Here is a 13,429-nt window from a genome sequence, read left to right as displayed (position 1 = left end):
CTGAGATTGTAATTGGAAACCTCCCAACAAAGAAAAAGCCCCGGACTATATAAATCCACAGCCAAATTCTACCACACCTACAGAAAAGAAGTGATACCCTTCCTACAGAAATTATTCCATAATATCAAGAGAGAGGGAATTGGCAAACTGCCATCCTTAATTTGTCAGTCGCGTCAGTGAGCCGCCTTGGAAGCAAGGCCTCCAGCCCCAGGAAGCCTTCAGGTGACTGCAGACCTGACCAACATATTAACTGAACCTTAGGGGAGAGCCTGAGGCCAACCACCCAGCTCAGCCCACTCTTGAATTTCTGAACCCCAGAGACTATATAAGATAATATGTATTTCTTCGTTATTTTAAACCATTAAGTTGTGGCAATTTGTTGTGCAGATAACTAACACAATCTAGGATTAGAATGTCCAGGTCACAGGATAGATGCATATTCAACGTTTTAAGGGACACTGAAAGTTTTCCAAGTTGGTGGAGCCAGTTGCTCCATAGTTTTACCAATATGTGGCATCATCTGTCTTTTTCATTTTAGTCATTCTAGTAGGTGAACATTGGTATCTCACAGGGGTTTTTATTTGTATCTAACTGATGACTAGGGGTATTAAGCATTGCATGTGTTTATCATGTGTCTTGCATTTTATGTATTTTTAACATTCCTTTCACAAAACTGTATCTACCATGGGGCTTAGTACTAATTGAGGATTAACTCATGCTTGATGAATAAATTAAGGAACAAATGAACAGGTTTTTCCAGTCAACATTTATGAACAGAGCTAACCCTGAGCTCTTTTCAAGATGGGAATTGTAAGTTGCATAATATAGTCTACAACAACTACTCAGGGTAGAAAGTTATGATGAGATGTTAAAAATCTCCCTTCCTTTCATTTCCTAAGGTAAAATATATAAATAATTCTAGTACTTCTCCTTTCTTATTTGCTAGGATTTTTCTTGCTCACTAGACTTAGCTTTGTACTAAAAGTCTTGTAGAATAGGATGGAAACAGAGTGCGCCTCACAGGCAGTCCCTAGAGTCAACAGTGAGGGATGTGGGACTCTGAGTTAAATTAGTAAAATCAACAGCTAATAAATGCAATCTGATATCTGAAGAGATAGCCTTAAAAGACATTATATTACAAAGGCAAAAACAAGCCTTGAGCATAACCTAATTAACAGTGTAAACATATCTATAGATTAATCTTGTCATTACTGGTCACATTAGAAGGAGATAAATGGTAACTAGGGAGCCAGAATTTGCTATAATTTATTTAGTATGCAGAGATGAGAACAATACCAGTGGAGGCCGGGGACAACACAAGACTTCTAATCACTGGAGAGGTGTTCTCTATTGTAGGGCAGAGGCGGTTGTTCATCAGGGTTAGCAGCCCTGACATGACAGAGCTTCTCGTCTTTCCATTGTTCAGAGCCCACGAGGACCAAAGAGCCTGATGACTAATTTAGCTTCCCAGCAAGAGTATGTACTGGAACAGACACAGGGTTCTGATCGCAACAAAGGAAACCATCCCCACTGTAACAGAATAAATGGACCCAGGAAGGGATGAGCTAATCAGATAATGGGCATATTGTAATTGGCTTACCGGTCATATTTCATGTATTTAATTAATATGGCAGATATTGATTTCACAAGCTGCAAACTCAATTATGCTAAAAAAAAAAAAATAACTGTTTACTATTCCTATACTTAATTCCTATCTCAAATTCCATTTTTTCCCTAATGGCAGATAACCAACTTAGTTCAAGGTATTCTTTAGAAAATCATAGGTTTTTCTGTTACCTCAGGATTTTCACAGTAAAATCAAGGCTCCCTCTTCTCTCCGGCTAGAATCTAAGACTTAGAGAGTTGGGGAGTGTCTGGCAAGGCCGTAGTGATGTATGACTCCAAGGACACCAATAGCAGCAGTGCTTATGTTGCTTGTCTGTCAACATTTGTACATGCTAATGTCCACTGAAGATGAGCAAATGAATGAGGAACACCTGTCAAAACCTAGGACTGAGGTCCCCCTGAGGTCTTCTGAAGGTAGAGATTGCAGAATTACAAACTGCAATCAAGAACATTGTTCCCCAGAGTTCCCTAGGGAGTCAGCCTGTGAACTCCGCTCTGACCAAAAGTTTTTTTCAGAGGGAGTTGTCTAACTTCAACTCTTAGAGAGTCAATGAAAGCTGGAAAACTTCTTGTTATCTAGCCTTAGAAGTCATAGACAATGACTCCTTTAGCATTCTATTGGTTAAGCAAGCCCCCAGGCCAGCTCACAGTCCAGGGGAGAGAAATCAGACTCTGTCAGTCAATGGAAAGTAGAAATATTTTGTGGCATTTATGATTTGGATAGGAGAGGGGAACAGCAAGATTTTTTTAAGTCACTCTAGAGATCATGAAAAACTCAGTGACAACATCTCAGACTTTCTTGGCCCAAAATACCACATGGTGCCTTCTTATACCACCATCCCTATTCAGCCTGTGTCACATTATGCTAGGATATATGAAATTCTGGCACCTGGGTGCATCCCTAGGGACCACCTGGGAAGCAAGACAGAGATCTTCATGGCTCTTGGAGGCCTGGACTAACCTTGGAATTTTCTCACTGCCCCCTCAGGGCTCAGCAGGAGAGCGGAATACAGGGCAGAGAACTTCTTTTCTGGGACCAACATGTAACTTCTTTTCCATCTTCCCTCACTCTTGTTCTACCCATGCCAGGAGCATCTTCATCTTTAGTCAACAACCAAAAGCAAACAGGGTTTGATCGAGTGGATTTTCTTGGCTACCTGGTATTTACACCAAGGGTTTTGAGTTCAAACCTCAAAGGCCATTAATAAACTGTTATGTTTTCTCTCTCTTTTTTTCCTCTGTGGTCTCCTAAAATCTCCCTTCTCTGAGGCAAGGAGACCAAGATCTAGAACAACAGGTAAAAAGGATTGCATGAGAAGAAAATCACTCGGTAATTGTTTCAAAATGTTTCTGTCATTTTCATAAATGAGGCTTCTGACTTCTACATTATTCATCAGTGAGTTCATTTGTTCCATACCTTTTATGAGAGACCGGGAGCTGATTAAATCTGGGAGTGCTGATAAAACTGAATTGCTGACCCCAACTCCTCACTTTGCTGAATTCTAACAAAAGCAGTCTCTGGGGCTCTACTTTATAAAAGTAGTAATTAAAATCTACCTTTTTTTTTTAATGGACATTTAACACTGTACTAACTGCTATACAGCATATATGTTACCTTCTTTAAGTACAATAAAAATTCCCCGGGATATATTGTATTATTTCCATTTTACAGTTAGAGAAACTGGGCCACAGATAGATTAAGATATACAAAACATCACACAAGTTAGAATTTAGGCCTTGGTGATCTAACTTTAGAGTTCTTAACTGGTAAGATTTCTAACATTAACTCCTTCATGTTGGTTTTAATATTGCAACAAAATATAATTCTGTAGTTAGAACACTCTCTAACAAAATTTAATCAATTAAAATTTTTATTATACTAACTTTGGGCTAACACATGCAATGTGGAGTGAGATTCTGTTTGAAACATGTATTTGCTAAAAGTCTCTTGTGGCACACCAACTAGGTTTAATCAATCAGTTAATGGATATGAAAGTTCAATATAGTTAGAAAAAACATTTAAAATGTTATAGAATATGTAAAGGTAAAATAGCCTGAATCCTGTCAACTTTGCTTATAATTTAAATCAAAACCTCAAAAATAATTTTGATAAATGAAAGTAGGTGACTATTTCTTGAAAAGGAAAGTAACAACCTGGGGGATTGGCTATTATTTGCTTTTTATTGACATGAAAAGGGCTTATTAAAATGATTATGCTAGGAAATCTTTCTTAATATCTATGTCACATCTGGTGACAGCTAAGGTTAATTCACTAATTCCCAGTTGCGATCTATAAAAACAAAGTACTAGACTTCAAGAGATCAGAGTGCTAATATTAAAGTAACAGTGAACCATCCATCGCAAATCACAGCTGTTCAAATAAATAAAACATGGTGCCCCAGAAAATCAAAGAAAAGAGCCAGTTGAAATCAACCTTCACAAAAATAACATTAGCCTTAACACACAGGCCTTGATCCAGACAGTTTTACAAATGTAGAAAACACCTTGAAAAGCATTTAATTTCTTGATAGATAAAAACTTTCTCTTCTTTTAAGTATATTTTAATTGATCTTTTTATGCTACAAGGAAAATGATATATAGGCAAAACTTACAGATACCAAAAGTTAGGAGAAAGCAGTCTGGAATCAAAAGAAACAAGGCTGAAGACCACCTAAAACTTCTGAACATGGTTTCAGATGTAGGACTGATTTGGGGTTCTGTTTTCATTTTTCCCCAAACTCCTCATCACCAAATCCATCTGATACTGCCCAATAGCCAGCTATGCCTCTTCACCCAAATTTCTACACTCACACACACGGATATCTAGATTTTAAACTGTCATGAACTGATTAATTCCAACCAACCAACCACAGCCATAATCTTGAAGATGGCAATCTGTGTTATAAATTCCAAATCAGTGTTTGAACTCTGACACAGAAAGGGAAAATATACAAACATGGAGATATACCCAGATACACATACACCCATGTACCTTGTCACAAACACATCATTATGCCTAACCACTTGAACTTTCCGTCAAGGTTGCTTTGATCAATCACAAAATTAAAATGTATTTCCACAATCAGAATTAAAAAATTAAATGGGAAAGCCACTATCACAATAGGCCATCAATTATTAAATAACATAAGTGAATATGTTTAATATGATACATGATTAATATTTGGTAAATATTAGTTCCATTTCCCTTACATTTGTGCCAAAAATGTAAATATTAAAGAACTTGGGTTATGTGAAGAGGGATAGTAATAAATGTTTCACACACTACCCAAACGTAAGTTTGATAAAGTCATGGATTTTGTTTTATTCACTGGTAGATGCTAGCACCTAGAATCCCTGTCCATAGTAGTATTTAATACATATGTGTTAAATACTGTATAAGTAAATGTATGAAAAGAAAGAAGTAGTGAGGGAGAGAAGGGACAGGGAGGAAGAAAGGGAGGAAGGGAGAGAGGTAGGGAGGGAGGGAAGGAGGGAGGGAGGGAGGGAGGAAGTCTGGCTAATAAACTGTGGCTCATACTGTAATAATGTTCTTTCAAAAGACCACTGATCCTGGTCCAAGAAATCAACTTTCCCCCCAAAATGCTTAAAATTACCTTTTTACTCTAGCCACAAAGAAGAGTCTTTAAGCTCATAGGCTGAAGAGTCAAACTGGACCTCAGTTCAAACTCCAATCTATCACTTTAACTTATGTGATGCTGTTGAAGTTTTTAACATCCCTAAACTTCAATGTTCTTATCTGGAACATTGTTATGGTAAGTAATAAATAGCATTTGTAATCTGATATATACTGATTATAATCCCTAAAGGTCATATATATTGAAGTCTTAACTTCAATATGACTGTATTTGGAGACAGGGCCTTTCGGAGGTAACGTTAAATGAGATCATAATGGTGGGTCCCTAATTCAATAGTACTAGTGTCTTCATAAGAGGCAGAGACATGGGTCATGCACCCAGAATAAAGGCCATGTGTGCCTGTTCAAGTATTATTCAGGGCCAGCAAGAGAGGCCTCACCAGCAACTAATCCTGCCAGCATCTCGACCTTGGTCTTACAGTCTCCAGAACTGTGGGAAAATAAATTTCTGTTGTTTAAGCTACCCAGTTCTGTGGTATTTTATTATGGCAGTCCAAGCAGTCTTGTGCAGTACATGTATTTCACAGTGAGCACTGGACTAGAAAATAAATGCAAATTAAGTGCCTAGCTAAGCCTTAGCCATAGGTAATACCTATAATTTTTCACTAATGTTATTGCTAAGACACAGTTTTCCATGAGTCTCTCATGCATCTGCATGTCTTCTCAGCAGAGGGTCTGAAAGTTTTGGCCAGTATTATCTTTTCAAGAATGTTTGTAAAATATACTTATAATGTAAAGAGGGATATCGTTTTCTGCTACAGCAGAGGGAAGGGTTGTTTATTGTCCAGGACAAAGTTTGGTTAGGTTTGCTATAGCCTGTTTATAAATGATTCAGGTTTCCTAAGCTCTGAGTTCCTCAGTTGTGATACAAACCCACTGTGTATGTAGTACCCAATTTGGCTGTTCCATTTTACCTCCAGAGAACTTGGACACAAATGTAAAGCTCACATTGCTTGCAGTGCCATGAGTAATAAAGTCCTTTGATTCTGACCCAGGAGTCTCATGTCTTCTGACAGTATCCACGAAACTATATGAGGCTAAATATCTTAACTTACACATAAAATAAAACTCAAAGCTTTCACAGTTTTTGACAATTATAAGTATTACTACATTTAATGATGTTTTTTAGGAAATAAGGGCATGAGGAAAATCATTTTAAAATATAAACTTGAAGAGCATAGCTATTTGTGAATTCAATGCTTAGAAGTAAGGCAATTAGTAAAGAGTGTCTGTCCTCCTCAAATGAATCCTTTCAGCTGCACTCCCTACTTTCTATTCTATCCATTACTCTTACCTATTCCACCTCCAAAATTCTGCTTTACCCTATAACTCTGAAGACATCTACTTGTTCTGTTTATTATCTTCCTTCCCTCACTGCTTCCTCTCTCTTCAAGCCACCTCGATATGGCTTGCCTTACTACTTCCACTGAAACAGTTGTGGGATTATTACCACTACCTTCTCATTGTGTAGTATCAGTAAGTGCAAGGCGTTATTTGTTATTCCTTCTCTTATTTACCATTCTATAGTATTTAATGTTGCTAATCAATCCCTTCTTCTTTAAGCTCTCTCTCCCCCTACCACACCTCTCTAATGTCTGTAACATCATATTCTTCTCAATTTCCTGTTGAAACTCCTCAACTTAGACTTTCAAAGGTTCATTTCCTCAAAGCTTGGTCCTAAGTCTTCATCTCCTCTTCATCTATTGGCTCTCCCTAAATGATCTCCTTTGTGCTCCCAGTTTCACTCATTATCAACAAATCACAAATTTAATCTCTAAAGCAGACCTCTCTTCTGACTCAAACTTCTAGATCTAATTTAACACCCCTTTTTAAATTTCTTAAAAGTATCTCAAATTAAATACATATAAATTCAAGTTCTTGATTATTTATCCCCACCCCTGCAGGAACACCTGCTTTTCATGACCAGATAGACTGTCAGACAAACATATACATACACATACATGCATATCATTAATAATTTTTACAAATAAGAAACCCAGGAGACATCTTTCACTCATCCTCCTCTCCTTTACCTTCCAAATCATGTCCTATTTTTCTTCCTAAACATCTGCTCCATCTGCATATTTTTCTCCATATCCATCCCACCACCATCATATTGCACTTAGGCTTTCGTAATAACTGAATCAGTCTTTCCCCATTTACTCCCAGCCCCTTAAATTGGAGATTAGATTTATTTGTATAGACTGTCAAGATGATTACAGGCTGTCCCCAAGTTACAAACATCTGATTTACATACAACTTGCACTTACGAACAGGGGCTAGGATAGTAATAGATGAATGTACCTGTTCTGGCTTACATACAAATTCAACTTAAGAACAAACCTACAGAACTACCTCATTCATGATCCAGGGACTGCCTGTATTTGTCATCATCACTATCTTATCTTTTAAATACATCAGTGGTGTTCTATTGCTCTTGTAAATTCTTATCATGGCCCAGAAGGCCCTATGTGCTCTGGCTACCGCTTTCCACTGCAGCCCTGTGTCACACTGCTTTTCCCTGAGCTTTCTGCACTACAGGCGCATTGTCAGCTTTCATTTCCTCAAACACCCCATCCCCCTCAATGCCATGCTTTCTCCCACCTCAAGGTCACCTCGTAGAATGCATCTCTCTTCTTCCCTATCCCTTCACTATTCTGCTCTCTTCATCTTTAAAATCTTAATTTAAATACCACATCTCTTCCTCGGGAAATATTATTCTCACTTCCCTTTCTTAGTATTCATGTACCCTCAGGGCACCCTGTACTTTACCATTTATAATCTAGTTTATAATTATAAACACATACACATGTGTACACATACATTTGTTTAGTTATTTGACCATGTTCTGACTCTCTTCATAAACTGTCACCTCCACAAAAGTAAGGCCATGTCTAGCTCACTTGCAGTGATTGATGTATGTAAGATATTTTGCAGAGAATAAAAAAGGTCATACAAAACCCTAGTAAAAAGAAATGGGCTAAATCTATCCACCTAGCATGCAAAAGGGTGTATGGATAACTAGTATGTGAACATAGAAAATGCAGTGCATGTCATTTGAATGAATAAGTACTAACAGATACTAATGAAGATATTACTTTGGTAATCCCCAATGAACCATGTTCCCCACTATTCATGCCCCTGTGTTCTCCTCTCACCTTAAATCTGGATTAGCCTATGACTTGCTTTTAACCAATAGAGTGCTGCAAAAGTAACTCCATGCCCATCTGGGTCTGGCTGTAAGAAGGCCTAGAAATGTTCACTTTTTCCCTCTTGGGTACTCTAAACTGCCATGTAAGAAATTCAGCTACTAGAAAGATCACATGGAAAGTCCATGTAGGCTCAGCACCCGTAGCTCAGTGGTTAGGGCCCTGGCCACATACACCAGGGATGGCAGGTTCAAACCTGGCCTGGGCCTGCTAAACAACGACGACAACCACAACAAAATAAGAGTGGGGCATTGTGGTGGGTGCCTGTAGTCAAAGCTACTTGGGAGACTGAGGCAAGAGGATCATTTAAGCCCAAGAGTTTGAGGTGTCTGTGAGTCGTTATGCCACGGCACTCTACCAAGGACAACTTAGTGAGACTCTGTCTCAAAAAAAAGAAAAGAAAGTCCATGTAAAAATGAGTTTTCCAGAGACTAAGAGAAGCTCAGTCATCCCAGCATCCCAACTGAGCCTAGCCAAGGTCAATACAGGCACGTGAGTGGCTGCCAGATAGAGCAGGCAAATAACTGACCACCACAGGCCAGTCTAGGGTGATGAATCATGAGAAATAGGAAAAGTGGTTATTCTTTTAAGCCATTAAATTTTAATATAGTCTGTTGGGCAGCAAATATATAATGCAACAGCTAAGACTTTTAAAATATCAATATTACCCTTTTTTTGCATAGACTAAGAAGCCAGACAAATGGAAGATGGAGAATTTTGAGACATCCTAAGGTTATAATTCAATAGTAGAAGTATATGTGGCTCTCTATTTACACAAAGTAAACATCCTGACACTCAGATATGCTCACTTCAGAACTTCTGTAGTCTTTTAATAGCTATCTTTAGACAATATTGTTTTTTAAAGTTTACATTATTTGCATTCAGAAATAAAAAGCATGAAATCAAATCATTCCTCTCACAAGATTAACATATCTACTTTTCATAAGACATGTATTATTTTTGTCATTTGCAGTGTTTTCTACCAAGAACAGGCCATTAAAGTTTCTTGATTGCAATGTTCTTAAAGATGATAAAGTTATTTTATAGCTGAAGTATAAAAGAAAAATACTTAGATCTTAAATGGAAGTTTTCAGAATATTTCAGAAAGCAAGGAAGATACAAGTATCATCATATTTAATTTATATGTGATCTTCTGAGTTCTGAAAAATGGTATTATTTGCCAAAGGCCAATCAAAAAAAATCCATGCCCACTTACTATCATCAAAAGTAAATTCCTGTACAATCAATTTCTTTGAACAATCACTTGGGCTTAGCTTTTAGAACTCCAGTTTTAAAGTATGAGATGAAATGGGAAGAATCGACACTTGATTTTGAATACTTTTATAGCTGCAAGCATAGCAGTTATTCAGCAAGGTTTCATTACAGAAATCTGGAATTCAGCCCAATCATTTTGGACAAAAACAGTCTTACATTAACTCTTCTTCATCTTAATGGCAGGTTAGCCTCCTCCCAGAAGAAATGATTTCTGCTGAAGGGGCATTTGCACTCAATTACATTAATTGTTTGGCCGATGCTGATGACATAACACCCAAGCTCTTCAAAGAAAAGAATGCACCAGAATAGTCAGCACAACAAGCTGTGCTAGACTATAGCTTAGGGGTCCTCAAACTTTTTAAACAGGGGGCCAGTTTATTGTTCCTCAGACCATTGGAGGGCCAGACTGCAGGCCCTGGGCCGAGTTGGCTGCTAAGCAGGACAGGCAATGGCTACAAAAACACCCAGTGGGTGGGATAAATGTCCTGGGTGGGCCACATGTAGCCCATGGGCCATAGTTTGAGGACGCCTGGTAGATGTCATGCTTGTTGTTGAATTTGTTTTTAATTAACAGTAAATTATGAAAGGCCAAGATCTAAAAAACAATAATTTTAGTGTAAAAAAACTAAAAGGTGATTCTAAAAACTCTTCAAAACTTTTTGAGGGCTTTCCTGATTTCCAAATGAGCTCTTAAGTATTTTGGAATAGTGGAGGGAAATACATACATTTCAAACTCTATATTTTGTTTTTGTTTTTTTCTTTTTCTAGAAATCAATCAATAAAATTATTAGGATATAGGTTTTGAATGAAAAATAAGTCCCTATTCCTAAATACTGAAATCTGGGTACCAGTGGGAGAATAGAATGCTCATTGCAATGAGAAAATGTATTCTAGTTTGCATTCTGCATTTCTTGGGAGCCACCCAGATCCAAAGTGAGCAAATCATTCTAGAATCTTTCTAGAATGAGGAACTCTGACCACCAATGTAATTCATTCTTATTTTGAAAGAAACAACTGCCCGGCATTGATTTTAATTTAGGTTGATACTACACTTTTAGAAAAGGAGTTAGTTGGGCCTTCTTTGACTATTATAAAAGTATTCTTTGATTTTTGACAATAAAAACATTTAGCTAAAGAGAACTTTGGATCAATGGAGAAAAAAATATGTTAACCTAAATGAGTAGGATGGCATAAGTAAATGTCCCAACCTCTATTATGTTTGCCAAATCTTCCCTAAAGAGTTTTCTAAAATCACTTGGCAGCTCAGAGTGAACAGGGGCTCAAAAAGCAATGGGATGGATGTAGGTGGACTTTGGCATAGCCTCTCAAAGATGTCGGTTGAAACCCTTGTTTTGGCAGGAACAGAGTTAAGTGTTGCCCTTTTCACTGGCTTCTCATTACTCTCACCTGTTTACAAGGAGCATGGACTGATATCCTGGTGATGTTAAAGGTAAAAGTCTGTTACAGAGAAAATAAAGGGCATGTTCATGCAGGAAAGGAAAGTACATATAATTAGAAATAGTTCCTAAAGTAGGATCAAAATCAACTATGTATTTTTTGAATACAGATTCATTCCTCCGTTTTCTGATAAAAATTCCATGAATTTCCTTGGGGACCCATGCTTCCCCATTTCAGGCAGTTGTGGTCCAGGGCCCTCTCCTGCCTACAGTGATTGGTTCAATGGTGGTCATGTGACCTACATCAGTCCACTGAGATTTGGTCCTGAGACATTTATTAAAACTGGCAGAGTAGTGCTCACTTCAGCAGTGCATATACTAAAATTGGAATGATACAGAGAAGATTAGCATGGCCCCTGCAGAAGAATAACACCCAAACATGAAGTGTTCCATATATAAAAAACCAAAAACCTGGCAGAACAATGTAACTCAATCATACATACCCTTATATTAATCCAAAAATAAAAAATAAATAAAACTAAACCCAGTAGAACAGAGAAGCTGAAATTCTATTGAAACTGCTGAAACAATAAGATGTAAACTTTGTTGCAGAGTGTATAAGTTGGTCAAAGGGTTATATGAGTAAAGTCTGTCTAAATAATGCTAATTACAGAGAAAAACTAATCTGTGCAATGGAGCTTTGATATCCTTGGATTCACATCTAACTCCTTGGAATTTCAATGATCTGATCCATTTCATTTAAGTTAAATTATCATCACTTGCAACCAGTGTGTACACCAAAATCCATGCCTTGAACAATACATGGGGCTATAACAAAGAGACAGAGTAACCAAAATTATATTAAGAAATACACACCCAAAGGGCCCCCGTACCCAGATGAGACAATAATAATCCTATATAACTATTCTCTGTTATGTTACCAACCACAATCTCTCAGATAATGGCCCCCAATCCTTCCACCTTGAGTTTCTACAACACATGAGAACCAGTGTAAAATCAAGAGCACAGTTCAGCTGTAGAGATGTCATTAATATTTGAAACAGTTGCCTAATATTTTAAGTGGTTGTATACCAAAAATGAGTTGGACAGCCAAGTTCAAAGACTTTCTACTCTGTGTCCCCTCCACGGTATGAAGGGAGGGGGACTCCCTTAGTCAACTGTTTAATAAATTCCCTCTAATCATTCTCATTAGCCCTGTTGAAGGCTAGTTTTTCATCAATAGGATCTATAACCAACTGTCTCTAGCTTTGTAATCTATAAAAAAGAACCACTTGTTACATATTAGTCTTTCACGCACAGAGTGCCTCAGTAGGATATGTAAATTTAAATTGCTTCAATTAAAGCCATTCTAAGCAATTGCAATGTAGAGTTTAGTAACATTAAGATGCAATGAAATACTGTGGGAAATGCTTTAAAACAGCAGCAGATATTAAGCAATACTCTGGTTACCATTAAGTTTCTGTTCTCTTAAGACATTAATCTAGTTGCTGACAGGGGTACAAGTAGGTTATGCTAAGCCTCTTGAGCCAAAGAGTAATCCTACTCTCTTGCAACTTTAAATGCCTTAAATCCCACGGTCAATTCTTCTTGGATTACTGAGAGGATCAGCAATAATTTTCCTGGCACTAATGTTTGGCTGAAAATACTGTACTTTTATTCTTGAGTCTTACATGTTGGTAAATCTAAACTCGGGAAGCTAAATCTTCAGATACCAAGAGAGATGTGGTGTGCCTCAGAGCTCATGTTTTGAAACACTCTCCTACACTGGCAATGAAAAAAGCTGTGGATGTTTCTCAAGCACTTGTGTGCAAAATTGAATGAAGCAGGCTATTTCACAAAGGTCCAGGGAGCATAATTATGACTAAGTATTTTTACAGCTGTCCACGTGGTACTAACTGTTCACAATACCTAAAGAAGGCTCTCCTCCAGCCCACTGAGTACAAAAGGTTAGTTGAAATCTGCTCTGTGGAGCTAACATATTTCTACGGGTTTTTTTTTTTTTTTTGAATGAAATTATTTAAAAGGTGTTCAGAGACTAAGAAGAAGAAACATGAAAATGTAATGAAAAACTGGAAATCAAAATAGTGAACACATGGCAATGCAGCAGCAGCCATACTGCTAACAGAAGACATCACTGAGAACTGGGGCTGGGGGTGTTAGCTTACTCCAATTATTTTTCAATACTTGGAGGAGATTTCGGAAACTCCCCTGAAAGATCACTGCCTGTATAAATACCTCCAAGTAAA

At 37.6% G+C, this 13,429-nt stretch overlaps 1 non-coding gene across 1 annotated transcript; it reads left to right on the top strand.

Annotated features, from left to right (window-relative positions):
* Positions 1–11,516: 11,516 nt before the first annotated feature.
* On the top strand, positions 11,517–11,621 carry LOC111722095. Its single transcript, XR_002771037.1, has one exon. It is a non-coding gene; the product is annotated as a U6 spliceosomal RNA (small nuclear RNA).
* Positions 11,622–13,429: the final 1,808 nt, after the last annotated feature.

Source organism: Otolemur garnettii, unplaced genomic scaffold (genome assembly GCF_000181295.1).
Source record: "Otolemur garnettii isolate 467f Iridium unplaced genomic scaffold, OtoGar3 scaffold00005, whole genome shotgun sequence".
Lineage (NCBI taxonomy): Eukaryota > Metazoa > Chordata > Mammalia > Primates > Galagidae > Otolemur > Otolemur garnettii.
Note: the sequence above shows the minus strand (reverse complement) of the source record. Positions and strands in the feature narration are given on the sequence as shown.